Consider the following 7,946-nt stretch of genomic DNA (forward strand, 5'->3'; position numbering starts at 1 on the left):
AAATTCCACATATGAGTGAGATCATATGATAATTGCCTTTCTCTGATTGACTGACTTCACTTAGCATAATACCCTCTATTTCCATCCATGGCATTGCAAATGGCAAGATTTCAATTTTTTTTTTTTTATTTGACAGAGAGAGATCACAAGCAGGCAGAGAGGCAGGCAGAGAGAGGGGAGGAAGCAGGCTCCCTGCTGAGCAGAGAGCCCGATGTGGGGCTCCATCCCAGGACCCTGGGATCATGACCTGAGCCGAAGGCAGCGGGCCACCCAGGCGCCCCAAGATTTCAATTTTTGATGACTGTGTAACACTTCATATATATATATATATGTGTGTGTGTGTATATATACATACACCACATCCTTATCCATTCATCTGTCAATGGACATCTGGGATCGTTCCATAATTTGGCTAATGTGGGCATGATTGGGTGCAGGTGCCCCATGGGATCACTACATTTTTAAGTAAATACCCAGTAGTGCAATTGCTGGGTTGTAGGGTAGCTCTATTTTCAGCATTTTGAGGAACCTCCATACTGTTTTCCAGAGTGGCTGCACCAGCTTGCATTCCTACCAACTGTGTAGGAGGGTTCCCCTTTCTCTGCATCCTTGCCAACATCCGTTGTTTCCAGACTTGTTAATTCTAGCCACCATTCTGACTGATGTGAGGCGGTATCTCATTGTAGTTTTGATTTGCATTTCCATAAGGCTTAATGATGTTAAGCACTTTTTCACAGGTCTTTAGGCATTTGGATCTCTTCTTTGGGCAAATGTCTGTTTCTGCCTTCTGCCCATTTCTTGATTGGATTATTCTTTGGGTGTTGAGTTTGGTAAGTTCTTTATAGATTTGGGATACTAGTCCTTTATCTGACAAGTCATTTGCAAATACCCTCTCCCATTCTGTCAGTTGTCTTTTGGTTTTGTCAACTGTTTCCTTTGCTGTGCATAAGCTTTGTATTTTGATGAAGTCTCAGCAGTTCATTTTTGCCTTTGTTTCCATTGCCTTTGGAGCCATATCTAGCAAGAAGTTGCTGCAGCTGAGCTCAAAGAGGTTGCTGCCTGTGTTCTCTCTCCTCTAGGATCTTGATGGATTCTGGTCTTGAAGGACCCCAGGTCAGAACTATAGTATAGCCTATAAGTTTTAACATTCTTTTTATAACCAGCTTATGCTAACTAAGAAACTGTGGCCAGCTGACCATAGATAAGGGAGTCAGCAAGCAGCATAACAGGATAACGAATAGCAAAAATCTGTGTTTAACCCAGCTGTTTCTGGCTTCTGTATAATAATGCTTCTAATGCTTTGCTAAGAAATGAAAAATTGCTTAAACCCTCGTTCGCTGTGTAATCAAATAAAGTTATACCCTTCCCCTGTTAAGAATTTCCCCTACTACTAAGTAAAATTGATAAGGGTTGCCTCCCGTACCAAGGCCGGAGACGTACGGTTCAGCATGTACGCTAGCTGGAGACGTGCGGTTCAGCACGTATACAGATAAAGGTTAAAAACGTGCAATTCAACACGTACCCTCTACTGTACACTACCTGAACGGTGACTGGCCAGAATGTATGGTTGGTTTTAAAGGATTGGCTACCTATGTGTAGGCCTTACTGTAATGCTTTGAAATTACTGGCTAGAAAAGTGAGGGCTCTGATGTAATGGACTGTAAAATTCTATATTAAGGGACTCCCAAAACAGATCAGGGCTCTCAGACACTGACCCATCCCTCGCGGATTTCATGGTCAAGTGTCCCTGGGAGTCCGAGCATACTCGAATAAAATCCTCTTGCTTATTGCATCCAGTGGTCTGTGAGTGCGTCCTTGGGTGCGGGTCCTCTAGGGTCTTTCAGTCTCACATTTAGGTCTTTCAACCATTTTGAGTCTATTTTTGTGTATGGTGTAAGGAAATGGCCCAGATTCATTCTTCTGCATGTGGCTGTGCAATTTTTCTAACACCATTTGTTGAAGAGATGGTCTTTTTTTCCACTGGGTATTCTTTCCTGCTTTGTCTAAGATTAGTTGAACATGGAATTGACGGTCCATTTCTGGGTTCTTTATTCTTTTGCATTGATCTATGTGTCTGTTTGACAAAACAGAACTTTAAACAGCCCTGTTCTTTTTCTTTTTCTTTTCTTTTTTTTTTTTTAAACAGCCATGTTCTTAAAGTCCTTTGGCCACCCTGACACTGAACTTTTTTCACTCATCAATTTTATCTGTATTTCTAGCTCATGACATTTTTCTTAACTCTCTCTATTTTTAAGCTTTATTGAGGTATAATTAAGAAGTCAAATGAGAAGATATTTAAAGTGTACAGTGTTGTGGCTTGTCACCTCTATTCTTTGGTGAGTCTTATCTTCTGTCCTTTTTTTTTTTTTTAAGATTTTTTATTTATTTATTTGACAGAGAGAGATCACAAGTAGGCAGAGAGGCAGGCAGAGAGAGAGGAGGAAGCAGGCTCCCTGCCGAGCAGAGAGCCCGATGCGGGACTTGATCCCAGGACCCTGAGATCATGACCTGAGCCAAAGGCAGCGGCTCAACCCACTGAGCCACCCAGGCGCCCCTCTTCTGTCCTTTTTAACTGTTAGTCTGAACTCCCAAATTTCTGTATCTTCTCATATAAGACAGTTTACCTGTTTCTTTCTTTCTTTTTTTTTTTTTTTAAAGATTTTATTTGTTTATTTGACAGAGAGAAATCACAAGTAGATGGAGAGGCAGGCAGAGAGAGAGAGAGGGAAGCAGGCTCTCTGCTGAGCAGAGAGCCCGATGCGGGACTCGATCCCAGGACTCTGAGATCATGACCTGAGCCGAAGGCAGCGGCTTAACCCACTGAGCCACCCAGGCGCCCTCTTTCTTTCTTTTTTTTTTTTCTTTTTTTTTTTAAGCTATTTCTTTATTAAACTGTCTCGTCAGGTCTCCTTCCCCTTCCTAAAGATTCTATTAAGGTATTGTCCCAAAACAAGACAGTTATCACCTCTAAGAGAAACTATGTTTTCCAGCTTTTAAATGCCTTTTTATTTGACTTCTTACATAGAGTAAATAGTAATCAAACAAAATCTGTACCACTTTGTAACCATGATGCATAGGAAGAAACAAGAGAACGTGAGAGTTAAGCCCTCATTCAGGGCTACACTTCCTGGGTCCAAAATCCTGGCTTTTTTTTTTTTTTTTAAGATTTTATTTATTTATTTGTCAGAGAGAGATCACAAGTAGGCAGAGAGGTAGGCAGGGGGAGAAGGGGAAGCAGGCTCCCCGCTGAACAGAGAGCCCCATGTAGTACTCATGTGGGGCTCGATCTCAGGGCCCTGAGACCATGACTCGAGCCAAAGGCAGAGGCTTAACCCACAGAGCTACTCAGGCGCCCCCCAAATCCTGGCTTTATTCAACAATAAAATAGTAAGTAACACAATTAAAACTGGGCAAAGGATCGGAATAGACATAGCTCTCTGGAAATGTTTCCAAAAATAAAATGGCCAATACATACATTAAAAGAGGCTTAGCAGGGCACTTGGTGGCTGCCTTCAGCTCAGATCATGGTTTCAGGGTCCTGAGATAGAGCCCCACATGGGGCTGTCTGCTCAGCAGGGAGCCTGCTTCCTCTTCTCCCCCTGCCTACCTCTCTGCCTACTTGTGATATCTCTGCCAAATAAATAAATAAAATCTTAAAAAAGAAAAAGAGGCTTAGCATCATTAGTCCTCAGGCAAATCAAACTGACAGTGAGACAATACTCACATCCATTAGGATGACTAAAGCCAATAGACAATAACAAGTATTGACAAGGATGTAGAGAAATTGAAAACCCATATGGTGCTGGTAGGAATAGAAAATGAAATAGCGTCTTTGGGAAATGGTCCCATAGTTCCTTAAACATTTAAACATAGTGTTAACATATTATCTAGCAATTCTGTTCCCAGGTGTATCTCCAAACTAAATGAAAACACACAATTACACAGAGACTTGAACACGAATGTTATAGGTGACTTCATTACCTTCCATTGAGCCAGCAATTCCCTGGACCTTCAGTCCCTTGATCTCCTCATCTCCAAGAACCTCATTCCCTATCTCATCCCTGCCCCTCAGTCTGTCAACACCTGGAACCATCCACCGCAAACTTCCTATACTCCTACCCCTCACCATCTTGAGGGACCTCCTACTCACCTAGCTCTCTGGTGGGGTGAATCCCAATGCGTTAGTTCTTTAGCCCCAGGAGGCCCTACAGATCATTAAAGCCCCCCACTGCCGTCACTTCCTCAAATTATCCTACCAAGACTCCACACTCCTCACTTTAGTCATTCTCTTGACAATCCCCTCAGCCTCCTGGCTTGTCTCTCTGTCCCTAGAGTCTGAGAAAACCCCAACTCTCAATGAACTATCCATCTGTCTGCTTTGTGAGGCTGACTGGTGAGAGCTGCTACAGAAAAATCACATTACCTTCCTTGTTGATGCTGGTATAATATACAGCCACTGGCATCACCCAGGGCCTCCAGTTAAACCATCCATCCTTTCTTTATTTCCTTAATCCCACTGACCTAGTCTCTCTACAACGATTATCTCATATGTTTGCTACTCTTCTTTTTTTTTTTTTTAAAGATTTTATTTATTTATTTGACAAACAGAGATCACAAGTAGGCAGAGACACAGGCAGAGAGGAGGAAGCAGGCCCCCCGCCGATCAGAGAGCCCCATGAGGGGCTCGATCCCAGGACCCCGAGATCATGACCTGAGCCGAAGGCAGAGGATTAACCCACTGAGCCACCCAGGCGCCCCATGTTTGCTACTCTTCTTACTCTTCTTGCCTACACTCTCAGGTTCCGCATATGCCCTAGCCTCTTCACATGGACACACACATACAAATAGGGACCATGAGAAGGACAATTCCTCAATATTCTGCTACCAAGCTCAAAAATCTTTTTGAATTTGTGCTCAGCATATCTTTCTCTCCTTCTAAGATGAATTTGTCTCCATCTCATCGTCTTCTGCTTTCTGGGGGAACTTACTTTGTCATTTATCTTCTATGTCCTCATTCATCTTTCTTCTCTGTGCTCTGTAGAAATGTTCCTACAGGGGCACCTGGGGACTCAGTGAGTTAAGCATCAGACTTTCGGTTTTGGCTCAGGTCATAATCTCAGGGTTGTGGGATAAAGCCCCGGGGCGGGGGGCGGGGGGGCTAGGGCTCAGCAGGGAGTCTGCTTGGGATTCTCTTTCTCTCCCACCTCCTGCTCCTGCTCTTTCTCTCTCTAAAATAAATAAATAAATCTTTTTAGGAGCACCTGGGTGGCTCAGTGGGTTAAGCCTCTGCCTTCGGCTCAGGTCATGATCTCAGGGTCCTGGGATCGAGTCCCGCATTGGGACTCAAAGGCAGATGTTTAACCAACTGAGCCACCCAGGTGTCCCAGTCAGTGATCTGCTTTCAATCACCACAATCTATAATCCCCATTTTGCATTTTCTAGAATTTTATGTAATGGAATCACATAATATGCACACTTTTTGTCTGGCTTCTGTCATTCAACATAATTACTTGGAGGTTCATTCAGGCTGCTGTGTGTGTTGGAAGTCTAGTCCTTATTTCTGAGTAATACCTATTTCACGTGTGCATATAGAACCTCTTGTTTATCTGTTCAACTTGTTGCTGGACATTTGGATTGTTTCCTGTTTTTTATCATGGCAAATAAAGCCATCAGGATCATTCACAAGCCAGTCTTTGTATAAATAAACTTTAATTTCTCTTGGGAATTACCAAGGAAAAATAAGATAGGTACAGTTTAACTGACATACAACTTTTTTTTTTTAAGATTATTTATTCATTTGACAGAGATCACAAGTAGGCAGAAAGGCAGGCAGAGAGAGAGGAAGAAGCAGACTCCCTACCGAGCAGAGAGTCCGATGTGGGGCTCATTCCCAGGACCCCGGGATCATGACCTGAGCCGAAGGCAGAGGCTTTAACCCACTGAGCCACCCAGGCGCCCAACATATAACTTCTTAAAAAAATGACAAACTTTGTTCCAAAGTGGTTGCAGATTTTATATTCTCAAAAGTGGTGTGTGACAATTGCAGTTGCTCCACATTCTCCTCAGTTCTTGGTATGGTCAGCCTTTTTTATTTTAGCCACTATAGTAAATGTGGGGTGGCATTTTATTGTGGTTTTAATCTGCTTACCCTTAATAATTTATGATATTGAGCATTTTTTCCTGTGCTAATTAGCCATCTGTGCATCTTTTGGGGGGGATATACTGTTCAAATCACTTGACAGTTTAAAAAACGGAGTTATTTTCTTAATCCGGAGCTGGGGGTTAAAAAAAATCTGACTACAAATACTTTATCAGGTATGTCATTTGCAAATATTTTCTCCCCAGATTTAGTTTCTTTTCATTATCTTTCAAAGAGAGGAATTTCTTAATTTTGATGTAGTCCAACTTATCAATTTGTTCTTTGGATCATGCTTTTGGTGCCATAAGTGCTACTTCTTGAGATGCCTTGTTAACGTGTTCTATTACACCAGTCCCCAGCTTCCCTCCCATGCCAGTTATCGATTCATTGCCTGTCAGCAACAAGTCATCCTTTTCGCCTGCTCTGTGATAGTAGAAATGGACCCTTGAAATGTGTTTTTCTTTGCCATCTGGCATGATGTTAAACTTGGGTGAGACATTGCAGGAGGAAAGGGGTTTGCTGGCTTAGCTCCCGCGGGGCACACACTTTCCCTATCAGCACTCAGTGGCCAGCAGCTTCCTTTTCAGTGTTTTGTAACAGAGCTCCTTCCGTGAGACATCTCCCTGTGGACAGCTTCCCCTGACACCTAACAGTAGGTGTCCAGCAACCTCTCTGCCCTTCAGCACACTCTCTACCTGTCCCTCTCCAGCAAGGTCTGGGAGCAAAGCCATCTCTTCCTCAGGGGCTCGCTCTCAGCCCTAAGTAGTGGCTATTTTATATTATGTTGTATTATTTCTATTATATCTGTGATTACATTTTTAATATATTATATTTTTATCTGCTCTTTTAATCTTCTTGAGAGTTCTCTTTACTTCTTCCTATCACACAGGTTGACAAACCATGGACTAAATCCAGCCCAATGCCTGTTTTGTAAATAAGTTTTACTGGAATATGCTCATTCAACTACACATCATTTAAAGCTGCTTTTACGCTGCAATAGCACAACTGAGCGGTTGCAGCAGAGACCAGATGTCTCCAAAGCCTAAAATATTGTTTCTGTACGAAAAACATTTAGGGATGCCTGGGTTTCTCAGTCAGTTAAACATCTGCCTTCAGCTCAGGTCATGATCCCAGGGTCATGGGATGAAATCACGCCTCAGGTTTCCTGCTCAGAGGGGAGTCTGCTTCTTTTTCTGCCTGCCCTCCTCCTGCTTGTGTTCTCTCTCTCTCTGACAAATTCATAAAATCTTAAAAAGAAAAAGAAAAAATTTAATAACCCCTATACTAGCCAGTTCCTCATTTCTCCAATCCCGTTAGGTTTCATAATTCTTGATATTAAACTCTTCCTGTTCAAATTACTGTGTGGCTTCTCTAATCCCATTGAACCCATTCTAACCCCTCACCAACCTCTCTGTCCCTTTGTCGCTGTCCATTTTCAGGCTCACCTTCCTCTACCTACTCCACAATGTTAGTGCTCCCCAACACCCTCCCCTCTGCTTTTGTCATAGCTTCTCTAAGCCGGTCGGTCGTTTGCTTACTCATCTTTCGTTAGTGGGTTTAACCGATGGTTTTTAATCTAGATTCTCTGAATAAAATTGCATGCAAATTTTGTGTGGATGTGCAAAAGCACAGACATACAGGGAGGTGTCCAGCCTCCTCTTTGGGCAATATGGCCTTTATCCAGGGCACAGAGCCTGGATATATCCTTCTTAAGTTTGAATCCCAGTTCTGCCACCACGGACTGGGATAATTTATTTAACCTCGCTGTTGGCTCAGTATCCTTGTCTATAAAATAGAAAAAAAATTG

This window comes from Mustela nivalis (genome assembly GCF_964662115.1).
Source record: "Mustela nivalis genome assembly, chromosome: 6".
NCBI classification, from domain to species: Eukaryota; Metazoa; Chordata; class Mammalia; order Carnivora; family Mustelidae; genus Mustela; species Mustela nivalis.